The sequence below is a fragment of the Rhinopithecus roxellana genome, chromosome 16 (genome assembly GCF_007565055.1).
Source record: "Rhinopithecus roxellana isolate Shanxi Qingling chromosome 16, ASM756505v1, whole genome shotgun sequence".
NCBI classification, from domain to species: domain Eukaryota; kingdom Metazoa; phylum Chordata; class Mammalia; order Primates; family Cercopithecidae; genus Rhinopithecus; species Rhinopithecus roxellana.
Genome location: NC_044564.1, coordinates 85,895,846 through 85,909,135, shown reverse-complemented (window position 1 = coordinate 85,909,135; position 13,290 = coordinate 85,895,846). Strand labels below are relative to the sequence as shown.

Here is a 13,290-nt window from a genome sequence, read left to right as displayed (position 1 = left end):
GGGCTCACTTGGTCTGAGAGGTCGGAGGCTGCGAGTGTGGCTGCTGAAGGCTGTGGTGGACCGGGCTGGATCGCGGATTCTGAGCCACATCGCGGGTTTGGGGGTGGATCTTGGATTTGGGGGTGGATCGCAGGTTGGTGGGGGGATCGCGGATTTGGGACTGGGTGGGGGTGGAAAGGCCACGGGGAGCCGCGGCGGCTCAGGAGCGGGTGGTGGGCGTCTGAGAAGTCGCCACCATGAGGAAGCTCTTCAGCTTCGGGAGACGCCTGGGCCAGGCGCTCCTGAGCTCCATGGACGAAGAGTACGCGGGTCGCGGGTACCACACCCAGGACTGGGAACTGCGGAAAATCCACAGGGCGGCCATCAAGGGCGACGCCGCGGAGGTAGAGCGCTGCCTGACGCGCAGGTTCTGGGACGTGGACGCCCGCGACAGAAAGGACAAGTAGCGGGGGCTCAGCCCGCGGTGGGAGGGGGACCCTAGGCCCGGCTTCCCCGCAGCTCCTGAGGCGGGGGCCTTGGAGGGCGCCGGGACCCTCGAGCCAAGGAGCCAAACGGAGCCTCAGCTGCTTTCCATCGCTGGCAATTTCCCTCCTGTAGCGCTTGGTGGAGAATTTGAGAGATTTAACTCACGAAGTTAAGCGTATACACGTTTAAAACATGGGGTCATATGCATGATAGGGAGGTGCCTAATGTGAACTCGTTCCCATGTCAAAAATACCAGGAGCCATTTTCAGTAGGCGAAGGTTCTCAGATAAAACCCTGTGTCGGTTTCACATCCGAATCCACCTGGGTAGATAGGTTCTTTACTGCGGCTTCTCAGAGGGACACTTCGAAGTGGGACATGGGTTCCAGGTTCTTGAATGAGAAGACTCAGTTTCTCAAAATATGAGCTCTTTCTATGTTTATCAGCTTTACAGAAATCGAATGAAAATATCAAGGTTTTTTTTCATCTTTGCATAATATCTGCTGTCTACCTTACTATTATGATGACATTTTAAAAATTTTATAATGGAGTGAAAAAAGACTTGCTCCTCTAAATATCAAAATGTGCTATTCCCACAATTATTTACTAACAGCTGAAAAGACATAAAACATGAAGCAGAACAGGAAATCCAGAAACACTGAAATATATGTAAGATGCAGATGTAGGGATTTATAATGGTAACATTTCAGATTAGTAGGAAAGGATGAGTTATTTAAAAAATGCCTGCTGTTAGAAGACCAATGAAATCTTTTGTCACAAAAAATGAGTTCCTGATGGAATACAAATTGAAATTTTTGCATATGCAAATGAGTAAAGTACCAGAAGAAAACACAAATGCCTATTTATACAGGTACATTTTACATTGACAAAGGCCCTCCTAAGAATGACCTCACAAGCAGGCATTCTGAAGGCTGATTTAGCAAACTACAAATTAAAACCCCCTGTGTATCAGAAAAAAATTGACAAAAGATAAGATACTTGGAAAATATTTACTATATATATTTTTACTAATATATATATTAATAGATATTCAGATGAAAAGTGTATCTTCATCCTACAGGGAATTCTTTATTATATATATTATATATAACTGATTATACATATAAAAATTGTATATATTACTGATACATGTTAGATATATATATATATACAGATAAAAAGCATATCTTTATTTTACAGGGAATTCTTTCCAATCAAATCCACAAGAAAGGAACTCTAAAAGTGAGCAAAGTACTTTTTTGCAGATCCGCAAGTTGCATAGGAAAAAATCCTTAGTGTTTCTCATAAGAGAATTTAAGTTAGAACAGGAATGAGACTGTTTTCTATCCACAATGTGAGAATAAAGAGCAATGGTACTTATACTGCTGCTTGAAGTTTAAGTTGCTGATGACTTTTCAAGTGGATAATTTGGAGATAATTACCACATTTAAAAAATGTCTATGCCCTTTACCCATCAACTCCATTGTATTAAAATACCTTTAGAAAATAGAGATACATGCACTTTGTTTTTCGCAGCATTTATGTTAACAAGAACCCATAGAATGGATCCTTTAAATAAATTTCATTTGCAACCATAGCATGGAATAATATGTGACCATTGAAAGTGGCAATAGGTATAGAAGTATAGAAGCTTCCCTTGATGCGAGGAGTTTGAGACCAGCCTGAGTAACAAGGTGAGATTCCTACTCTACAAATATTTTTTAAAATTAGCTGAGCAGGGTAAGGCTGCAGCTGCCGCCACCGCCACTTCTACAAGGTCTCAGGGACGGGTGCAGCCATGTCCTAGTGCCGGCAGAAAGGGAAGGCTCGAATCATATTTGTAACCAAAGAAGATCATAAAACTCCAAGCAATGCGGAATTGGTGACTGATGACCCCAATGATCCATACGAGGAGCATGGATTGATACTACCAGATGGAACCATTAATTGGAACTGCCCATGACTTAGGGGAATGGCCAGCAGCCCCTGTGGAGAACAGTTCAAGTCAGCCTTTTCTTGCTTCCACTATAGCATGGAGGAGATCAAGGGTCAGACTATGTAGACCAGTTCCGGGCCATGCAGGAATGCATGCAGAAATACCCAGACCTCTATCCCCAAGAGGATGAGGATGAGGAAGAGGAAAGAGAGAAGAAGCCAGCAGAACAAGTAGAAGAAACAGCTCCCACTGAGGGAGGGGTCAAGTTAATGAAGGCCACAAGGCACTGGGCTCCAGTCTTGGCCCCTTGACATATACACTGAAAAACATGGGGGTTGTATGTATGTGTGTCCTACGTAAACCTGTATCCACTACTTTTGAATTATCTTCTCAGATTGCCCTGAATTTTGCCGCTTTTAAATAACATGCTGAATAAACTCAGCAACTAAAAACCATTACCCAAGAATGTTTCTTGTGAGTGAGCTGATTTATTCTGATTCATTATATTCCTTTTCGTAGATTTGATACCCCTTGGGGGAAATAATACAAGTAATAGAAACAAAAACATCTTCTCTTAAAAATGCTGGAGTGGGGCCATATCTACTAGCAGAGGCCAAATGGTCAGATACGATTTCTGCAACCCCATCCTGACCTTGAGTATGTGAAGGTGTACTGTTCTTCATTCCTGATACATTTTAGTTTCCATGTTGGTGTGGAGCTCCTGGTTTTCTGTGTTTGGTTGATGAAGATTTGGACCCTCCCATTCATAATCCCTTTCTAAGTGAAGGGAGAGGCTGGCTTGGCTGTTCCTTGTTATTCCGAAAGCCCTGGTTTGGGGCTTATGTTCACATTGGCTCTCAATCTGGTCAGGTGCAATGTTCTTGAGAGGTGGGGACCTAATTATAACCAGAGTAGCAGGAAGAGAAGAAACATTGTGAATTAAGTATTCAATTAAAAGGAAACATGATTTCTAAAAAAAAAAAAAATTAACTGAGCATGCTGGTGCACTCCTGTGGCCCCAGCTACTCAGGAGGCTGGGGCAGGAGGATTGCTTGAGCCTAGGAGTTCCAAGCTTCAGTGAGGTATAAGCACCATTGCACTCCAGCCTGGGCAACACACCAAGACCCAGTCTCAAAAAACAAAAATCTAACAATTATTGAGTTGTTGCTTGTTCTAGAAATCGTTCTAAATACTTTAGTAGGGATTCTCATTTAAGCATCACAGTGGTGTCCTGTGAGCTATCGTTGTCTTTATTAATGAGGAAAATGAGGCACAGAAAGACTGAGCAATAGCTGGTAAGTGACCGAGTTGAAAGTAAAACTCAAGCTCTAGTTGAACTGAATCCAAACACCAAGCTCTAGTTGAACTGAATCCAAGCTCATTCTATCCAAATAGGCTGCTGTTTCATTAAGGTAGGGAGCAGTAAGAGCTAATAAACACTGTACCTTCTTCAAAAGAAAAGTATTTGTTTTGAAGGCAGAGGAATAACATGCTATTCAATGTTTACAATTACATGAACCACTGTAGGTTTTGAGATACTGCACTACAATTTCCTGAAAACTCTCACTCTCATAGGACTGTTCTACATTTGGCCTGTGCCCATGGCCGTGTGGAAGTGGTCACTGTCTTGCTGAGCAGAAGTTGCCAGATCGACATCTGTGACAGACTAAACAGGACACCATTAATGAAGGTATATAGTAGGCAACTCCTTCATCATGAAATGGATTTGATATAAATACATAGAATTAAAATGAATTGATGTCATTTAAATATAACTAGTTGGTGAAACCTGTGGAATATGTATTTTGAATTCTTAGAATTTATAGTCTAATTTTTTATCTAACACTAATAGGCTGTACATTGCCAGGAAGAGGCTTGTGCCATTATTCTCCTGGAACGTGGCGCCAATCCAAACATTAAGGATATCTACAGCAACACTGCTCTCCATTATGCTGTGTATAATAAGGGAACTTCACTGGCAGAAAAACTGCTTTCCCACCGTGCAAACATTGAAGCACTAAATGAGGTATAGATCAATCAACTTTCTTTTCAAAATGTTTGTTTTAACATTGACATAGGTAAGAGTCAATTTTTCATATTTGGAAGATCGAGCGTACCTGAATGAAAACATTTTGAAATAACTTCATTGTCTAAGGTTTTACTTTAAATATTGATACTTTTAAAGAAGCATTAGAGGGCGCAGCTTGTTTAGTGCCCTTATGGGAAACATTTGTGAATTTAAGGTCAAACATCTTCTTTTCAAGTATTTGTTTCCTACCTCACGTGTATTTTTTTTTTTTCTAATTAGTATTTAAAAAAATCACAGGAAAAAAAATTACCCTGGAAAGTGGCTTTATCTTAAAACTCAAAACTAAAACAATTTACAATAAACGGAAATCTTGCTGAAGCTGACAGTTTCCAAAAAAAAAAAAAAAAAAAAAACAGAAACAGATGTTTCTTTCAGTGACAAGGTTTAAGAGGGAAAAATGGGAAGGGAAAAGGAGAACAATCAAAAGCATGCAGGTCACTTGGACATGAGGTAATGAGGGAAAATGCCAAGAAAAGGTTTTGCTTTTTAGTTTGTTGTTTTTCCAGTCTATGTATTGAGACGAAGCGCTCTTCAGCTTTGGGGTAATCATTTTATGGTTTGGTAAACAGAGTGATTGAAACTTGCCTAAAGATTAATTTTTAGAGGACTCTGAGGAAACCAGATTGGCAGTGAATAGGTGGTGATGAAGTGACAAACACTTCAGCAAAGGGTGGAACAAATTAGTAACGGACTTATTAGCCATCCTGGCAAAAACAACCACTTAGATAAGAGTCTAAACTCTCCTTTCAAATCTAGAATGTCTCGGTGGGAAGGTGGGAGATAAGGAGCTTATAAATAGCAAAATCAAGTGAGATTTTGAGTTTACTTGTCCCTGTTCTACCCATACCCAGGAAAATTAACTGGAGTTTTAATAAATACCTGTCTCGTACTCTTTTCTCTTTTTGGCCACATCCCAAGCTAAGGATATTAGCGGTGAGGGTGAGAGATGAGACCGAAGTGACTGTCTGATGCACCAGCTAGAACTGGACATTACAGTGCCCTGGGGAGTTTTGTTAAAATCTACAAGTGTCGGCTTTCCTCTGATGATTTTGATGTTATAGAGCCAATAAGGTCTGAATATTTATAGTTAAAAATGTTTTCTTGAAGCCACACACAATGACATGTTTCTGTGGTCCCAGCTACTCAGGAGGCTGAGGTGGGAGGATTGATTCAGTCTAGGAGTTTGAGTCCAGTCTGAGAAACATAGGAAGACTCTTGTCTCTTACAACAGCAAGAGCGAAGAAAAATACCTCAGCATCCGAATACACTCCTGATTAAGAACCACAGAATAGGTAAGTGCAGTATATAAATTCTCGTATCTCAAAAACATAAGAAATCTCTAAAAGAGTTGGCATTTGATAGGTGCTACTTTCCATAAAGTTCTCCTTTCCAATAACATTCGCCTGACTTATCTGTCTTTCCCTACGTTTGTGACTGGGAAGTGAAAGGAAATATCATTGGCAACAGCTCTCAGCTTACAGAATAACACCTTTTGCTTCCCACCATGAATCACTCACTGCCATTCAGAGAGTCTTTAGCAATTTGCTTGTGGGTAATCTTTCAATAAGTAGAGGCTGACCCTTTCACAATTTCATGTTCCTTTGTCACCATTCAAGTAATTATGTGTCAACAAATGTTCATTACAAGTGAGATTTTCTCAATTAAATTAGTAGCAAGTCTTGAACCTTTTTTTTTCAGTTGAAGTTGTATTATGGACTATCTCAGTATGTCTCTTAAGTTTATAGAGCTTTAGCATAATCGGGATGTCAGTTTTAAACACTGAAGTCCATAAAGTCAGTGAGGATACTACAGGAATTCTTTTAATAATTTAGTTTCAGCAGTCCTATAAACTAGTTATCTATTTGGTTAACAATCTGGGAAAATGATACACAAGCAGATTGCAAATGAATAAATGTTGGGAAAATTCTTGAGGGTGGGTATTATGAGTCTTAACAGCAATTTTTATTATATATATATATATATATATATATCAGGGGCTGATTTTTTATAAAACCTATGATACTGGAGAAAGAAAAAGTTTCACATGCAAATATTTGGTTTATACAAAATCATTTAGTAACACAATCATAGCAAATATAAAAACACAAGAGTTATAGTCTAAATGTGGCACATAGATTGTTTCTTTGCCTCTTTAAATTGAGTCAACATGTAAAATTTAGTAGACTCATGCAGAAATCTGGACCTCAGGATTGTCTTAATCAAATCTGGTGTCCCCTGAACCGCATCACTGATTGGTCTGCTGTGCAGAGGTTGCCCTGTGTAGGAGGCACATATTCTCCAGTTTGCTACTGTGCCCACCGGAATACTTCACTTATTTGGGTAACCACCTTCATCCTTATAAGTATTTGAGTTTACAACTCCTGTTTTATAGTGTATTTTTATAAAGATTTCAAGGTTTTCAAGATGGTGTATATTGGTTTATAATAAATAGTCTATAGTTTACATAAATCCCTGAATTATGGGGTTGAATTTTAGAATCCAGAAGTTTTTTTTAACTCTCTCTATATATATATATCACAAATAGTCACCTGCTCATAAGAATGCCTAGAAACCTTTTTAGATTATCCCTGGTAAGAGTTGGATAGTTTATGAATATTGCAGACATTATATCTTTCTTCTCAGCAATGTCCCTTAGAAATGCAAGTGACTTACTGACTTTTATTATGCTAGAAATAAGCAATACACATCAGTATTAGAACTTTTATTGATAAGCCATTGTATTTTTATTTCTAATTTGTATTTTGCCTAAAGTAAAAAAAATGTTAAATAGCTATTTAAATGGAAACCAATACAAATGGATTTAAAAAGTAAAGTTGCATTAGCATCCCAGGATTATCATTATAATTGAGAATAAAATTTCTTACTGAGCTTTCCTTTTTTAATATTTAATTTCAAAAAAATTTTAACCTGTCTCTCTTACACAGAACATACTGGAGCTTTCTAACAGTTATGATAAAAATCTGGGCCGGGCACGGTGGCTCACGCTTGTAATCCCAGCACTTTGGGAGGCCGAGGTGGGCGAATCACGAGGTCAGGAGATCGAGACCATCCTGGCTAACACGGTGAAACTCCGTCTCTACTAAAAAAAAAAAAAAAAAAAATACAAAACATTAGCCGGGCGTGGTGGCGGGCGCCTGTAGTCCCAGCTACTCAGGAGGCTGAGACCTGAGAATGGCATGAACCCAGGAGGCGGAGCTTGCAGTGAGCTAATATTGTGCCACTGCACTCCAGCCTGGCGACAGAGCGAGACTCTGTCTCAAAAAAAATAATAAAAATAATAAAAATAAAAATCTGTCCTCTTGTATTAGGAGAAATCCCATGAACTATTTAATAATAAGGAAAATAAGTGCATTTGAAGCCAATCTCTCTTAATTCAGAGCTCATTTCCTTAGTGGCACCTTTGGATCAGGATTGCCTGACATTGGCATTCTCACACCATGGAAGTAAATCAAGCAAGTTTGTACCACCCAGAGGAAACTGCCACTTGTATTGGGAAGCTCTGGCAACTATATCCCTGAAACTCTAGTTCCTAAAGTGTTAATGTTTGCCACAAAAAGTATTGTCAAATTGAGATTAGGCAAAGTTCAAGGGATTTCTGGATTATTGGTCATATAATACAGTTTTGTAATACTTCTCAAATGCAAATGATCATGGAATCTTTTTGTTAGGGTACAGTTCTTCTGGTGAAACAAATATTCTTTGGAACATAGTTTAAGAAACACTGCTCTAGCGATAATAATTTACATCATTATTTTAAAAACTTAAAGCATTCGCTACTATGTCTTAGGTTTTAGGGTTATAGAGAAAAAAGATACAGCCCTTGCCCTCAAGAAGCTCTTGGTTTCAGTGGGAAACAATGAAATAATTACAATGTACTGTGCTAAATGCTGAGATAGAAGGAAGGATTTTTGGGACTGGTAAATAAAGTGAGTTTTGGAGATGACCAAAGTTAACGTGCGGAGGCAGAGGAGGGGTGTTTGCAAGGCAGTGTGTGGGAAAGCACAGAGGAGTGAAAACGGAAGGGACTGCTTTGCATTTACTTTCTCTCTGTGTTGCATGTTTAAGTTCATAGCATCTCACAGAAGATTTTTAGTTCAGTTGAGACATATGTAATTTTGTTAATTATAAACTGTTTTTGCTTTTTACAGGAGGGAAACACTCCACTTTTGCTTGTTGGTATTTGTAGGAGACAGCAAATGGTGGAATTTTTGTTGAAGAACCAGGCAAATGTACATGCTGTTGACAATTTCAGAAGGTACAATAGTTTTTTTAAAAATAAAATCATGAGTGTTCTAGAGTGCTAACAGTCACTCAAGTCACAAATATTAATAAAAAGATTAACTTATAATTATTGGCATATAGTAAAAAATAACACGAATAATCAGTTAGGTAGAAAAGCAATTATTTGGACTGAGCAACATAAAAACAGTGTATAGTAGGATTCATCTTCTTTTATAGACTGTTATTTGTAATCTGATGTTTTTGGTCCTATAATCTTACATTAGCTAAATGGGATTTGTATTTTATTACTTTTATAAAGTGTAGACTTTAACTTTCAGTTTACAACTACTACTATTACCATTATTATTATTGTTGTTGTTGTTGTTTTCAGCCTGCAGGTAGCTCTTACTTATCTGACCCCTAGCTGACATTGAATTATAATATATCAGAGTAGGAAAGCAATGGGGAAATCTTCATCTAAATCTTTGCCTACTTTTGATAAGTGACCTTAGCATAATTTACTGGCCGTCAAAGGACTGTAAATTTGCAACTTGTATTATGTCATAACCCAGTGGGACAAGAGGCTTCCTTGTTGTCCCTGCCTGTTAGCCTTGGTGGTAATTTACCAAGATGAACACTTGAGCACCCAAGATGCTTATACACATAAACTAGTACATGTAAATGGTTATTATGTCTATCCTGACAGGCAAGATATGAAATTGGTAAAGCATATCACATTTGCTAATTGCATATCTTTATTAAAGTTCTTGAGTGCTGTTATTTCTTTATTATTTTAGAACAGCCCTCATGCATGCTGTTCAGCATAACTCGTCAAGTATCGTCAGCCTCCTCCTTCAACAAAATATAAATATCTTTTATCAAGACATGTTTGGCCAAACTGCCAAAGATTATGCTGTTTGTTGTGATTTGAGAAGGTATATGCTTATATTAAGAGACCGGTTAATACTAAATTAAGGTTCAAAAGAATTACAAATATTGCATCTTATACATTAGGTGACAGTTCATAGTTTGGTTGAGGTAGTTTGTAATGGCAACAAGTTAGTCCACCTTTTAGCCAGAAATCAAGCAGAAAGCTAGAGTAGTTAGAAGTAGCAATGAGGGCAAGATCCTTAGGGATCTCAGTGTTGTTCATTTTATTCCAAGTATAACCCTCACATGTGAGATAGAAAAAATGTCACATCTTTTACTTTTTCTTTCTTTCTTTTTTCTTTTTTTTTTTTCTCTTGAGACAAGGTCTCACTATGTTGCCCATGTTCCTGAGCTCCAGTGATTCTCCTGCCTCGGCCTCACAAACTGCTAGCCACCATGCCTGGCCTGACTTTTCTAATTAGTTATTGCAGATCACAAGGTCAGGAGATCGAGACCATCCTGGCTAACACGGTGAAACCCCATCTCTACTAAAAATACAAAAAATTAGCCAGGCGTGGTGGCGGGTGCCTGTAGTCCTAGCTACTTGGGAGGCTGAGGCAGAATGGCATGAACCCGGGAGGCGGAGCTTGCAGTGAACCAAGATCATGCCACTGCACTCCAGCCTGGACAGCAGAGCAAGACTCTGTCTCAAAAAAAAAAAAAAAAAAAAAAAAAAAAAAAAAAAAGTCCAGTTTAGCAGAAAATCCTGTATTGTCCCCTGGGGCTATCTCCTATGCCTTCCTCTGAATTTTTCAAAAAGTTAAGGGGTTCCCTAAGTCCAAGGAAGATAATCTTGCTTTACAAGTCAGAAGAAGGGGGAAAAGGCCATTCTAGTCATTCTGTTGTTTCCATTGATTCACTTGCTGTATTGCTGCCATTGTAACTGGTCCTGCAATCTGGTAATGATTGACTTTTGCCACCAGGATGCCCTTACTGATTCAGAGTCCTCACTCTTCATGGTGACTCATACACAGAGTCCACAGCTAGGGTGTTTTTTAGTTCATGTACATAGGCTCAGCCATTGTTCCCAGCACCCTGCTCTGGCAGCAAGGCCTCCTGGCTTTACCCACACGCATAGTGAGTAAATTGACCTTCCCCAACACTAAAAACCTTATTTGTAGCCCACCTCTTAGCTAGGCTTAGCCTATACCTTCATGGTATGTTATCCTTTGAGACCAGTGTCCATCTTTTCTCTAGCAAATGTTAGTTGGATTGTACTCAACAGTTAGGGATGTTCAAATAATGTTGCAGGAAGAGAGCAGAGGTCCCTTTGCCTTTTGTTATCACATCTGTACCTTGAGGCTTTTTTCTGTCCTGTGTCGCAGCTATTGTTAGATAGCAGAAGGCTCCACATTATCCTTCAATAGAGTAATGGACACCAACTTGCAGTTGGCCCCGCAAGTAATGTGTTTCCAAAATAATGAAAATCTGTCAGGCTATTCGCATCTCTACCTCAAGTTTTTAAAATATTTTAAAATTCTACCTCACAGGAAGTCATTCAATAGAATTCTCTGTATCTAAAGTAGGTAATTTGGATTTAACAGAGCTAAACCTCATCCATGACTCATGAGTATCCATGTATAAAACAGGGCTTTATACTTGCTTCAGGAGCACATATTCTAAAATTGGATCAATACAGAACAGATAAGCATGCCTGCTGCCTAAGGATGGCACACAAATTCAGAAAGCATTCCACATGTGCACAGTCCCCAGAAGGTCATTTGACCATTTGTTAACTAGCTCAAGGAAATAATGTGAGTCAAACCAAAACAGGAGACACCCGATATGGAAATTGTTATTATGATCATTATAAAAGTATTCATGTAAGGTGATCTGTGAAATGAGAACAAAGCTGAGTGGCATATGGGATGTTACATGCAAATATATTGTTAGTACATGACTTGAAAATGAGGAAAGATCAACTTGCCTCTCTTTCATGGAACTGAATGGCATTATTGAGACTCACTGCAAACTGAAACTCCTGGGCTTAAGGGATCCTCTTGCCTCAACCTCTTGAATAGCTGGGACTATAAGCACACACCACCATGCCTGGCAAATTTTCTATAGAGTCAGGGTTTCACTATGGTCTCCAGGCTGGTCTTAAACTCCTGGCTTTAAGCAGTTTTCCTACCTGGACCTTCCAAAGTGCTGGGATTACAGGTGTGAGCTACTGCACCCAGCCTATATTCTGAGTCTTAAAACACAAAAATAAATTTGTCAGAATAGTAGAGGAAAATATTTCAGATGTAGAAAACAGGGTATACACTATAAAGGTATAATGGTAACAAAAATTTCGCAAATTATTACTAAATAACAACTCGCTTAGCATGTTGTTAAAAAGATATTATTATGAAGCAGAAAACAGTAAAGTGTTATTTTATATGTTTGTACTGTATTTTTAAATTTTGTTTTGTTTCCAGCAGTTTCGTTTTTTTATGTTGGGTGGAATAATTTGTGGGTGACCCTGAGACTTTGGCATGTCTTGAACCTTTTGATATCTAGTGTCTCCCCAAGTGGTTTGCTGGAGTTTTAGATAATTAGAAGTGTTTCTTAAAAATGTAAATATTCCAGTAAACATTAAGCTTCATTTAAACTCTCAATTTATAAAAGTATGTTGTTTTGTTTCAATTTTTATAAAGATTATAGTCTTTAACTGTTCTAAATTGTTCATTTTAACTAAACATACGGATTTGTCAGCAGAACACGACTTAAAAGTGGCTTCAGAGAAAAGGCAAGAAACGCTCGAAAGAAGTGAAAATAAACAGCCACAGGTATATAACAATTTAAATTTCTGGTTTAATATTGATTTGCTTGTTTATTTGTTTGTTTTTCTTTAATAACATAGCATAGTCCAAATGAAATGACCTTTTAGACTATCCTTTTAGAATCCAACAGAGCATAATTTCATATTGAATTTTAAAACATTTTATCTGGTTATAAAATTTAAAATATTCTTACCATCTGTAGTAACTCATAGCTATCTGTACCCTTGGAATTGAGGCCAGAAATTTCCAGAACTCTCTTTGCTCTTTAATTTTTTATAACCTCTTTCATGATAAAGAAGGTAACATCAGATATGGAGTTGTATTACGAAGCAAGAGAAATTCTGAACAATTGGACAGTGATGGCCCCTGAGTTCACCTCAGGTTAAAGGAGTTGTCATTCCCAGTGGTTCAAACTTTGCAGTTTTAGGTTGCCGGTCACCAGCGCTGAGGTTAAAGACTTCGTCTGTTTTTTGGTTTCTGGTTGCCGTCGGTGTCTATGTTCAGTGAGAGGATGGGGTCACAAAATCAACCCAACTGCCTATTGAGAGAATTATGCCTTCCAGAGTGGGACTTTGGTGTCAGGGTACAAACAATAACTTTCTTATTTTAACATAAATAGTAAACGTTATTAAAATTTTTTAACCCACGGTCACTAGTGGAGCTTGGAATATATTAGACCTGGATATAAGCAGATAACCTTCTAGATAACACTATCATATTACAGTATAGCATTTGAAGTAGAATCTAAAAATTTTCTTCTCTTTCTGATTGGTGTTCATTTTGGCTTCTAATAAATTAGCATTTGCCTACTCTTTAGTTAATCCTCAGAAATATGAATTCACTGTAGGGGTTCATTATTTAGGGT

At 38.3% G+C, this 13,290-nt stretch overlaps 1 non-coding gene and 2 pseudogenes across 1 annotated transcript; all 3 read left to right on the top strand.

Moving 5' to 3' along the window:
• The first annotated feature begins 236 nt into the window (after positions 1–236).
• Positions 237–13,290, top strand: part of LOC104669125 — a 47,680-nt pseudogene continuing 34,626 nt past the window's right edge.
• Positions 2,262–2,710, top strand: LOC104669121 (annotated as a pseudogene).
• Positions 11,260–11,362, top strand: LOC115894052. The gene has a single exon (XR_004054108.1). It is a non-coding gene; the product is annotated as a U6 spliceosomal RNA (small nuclear RNA).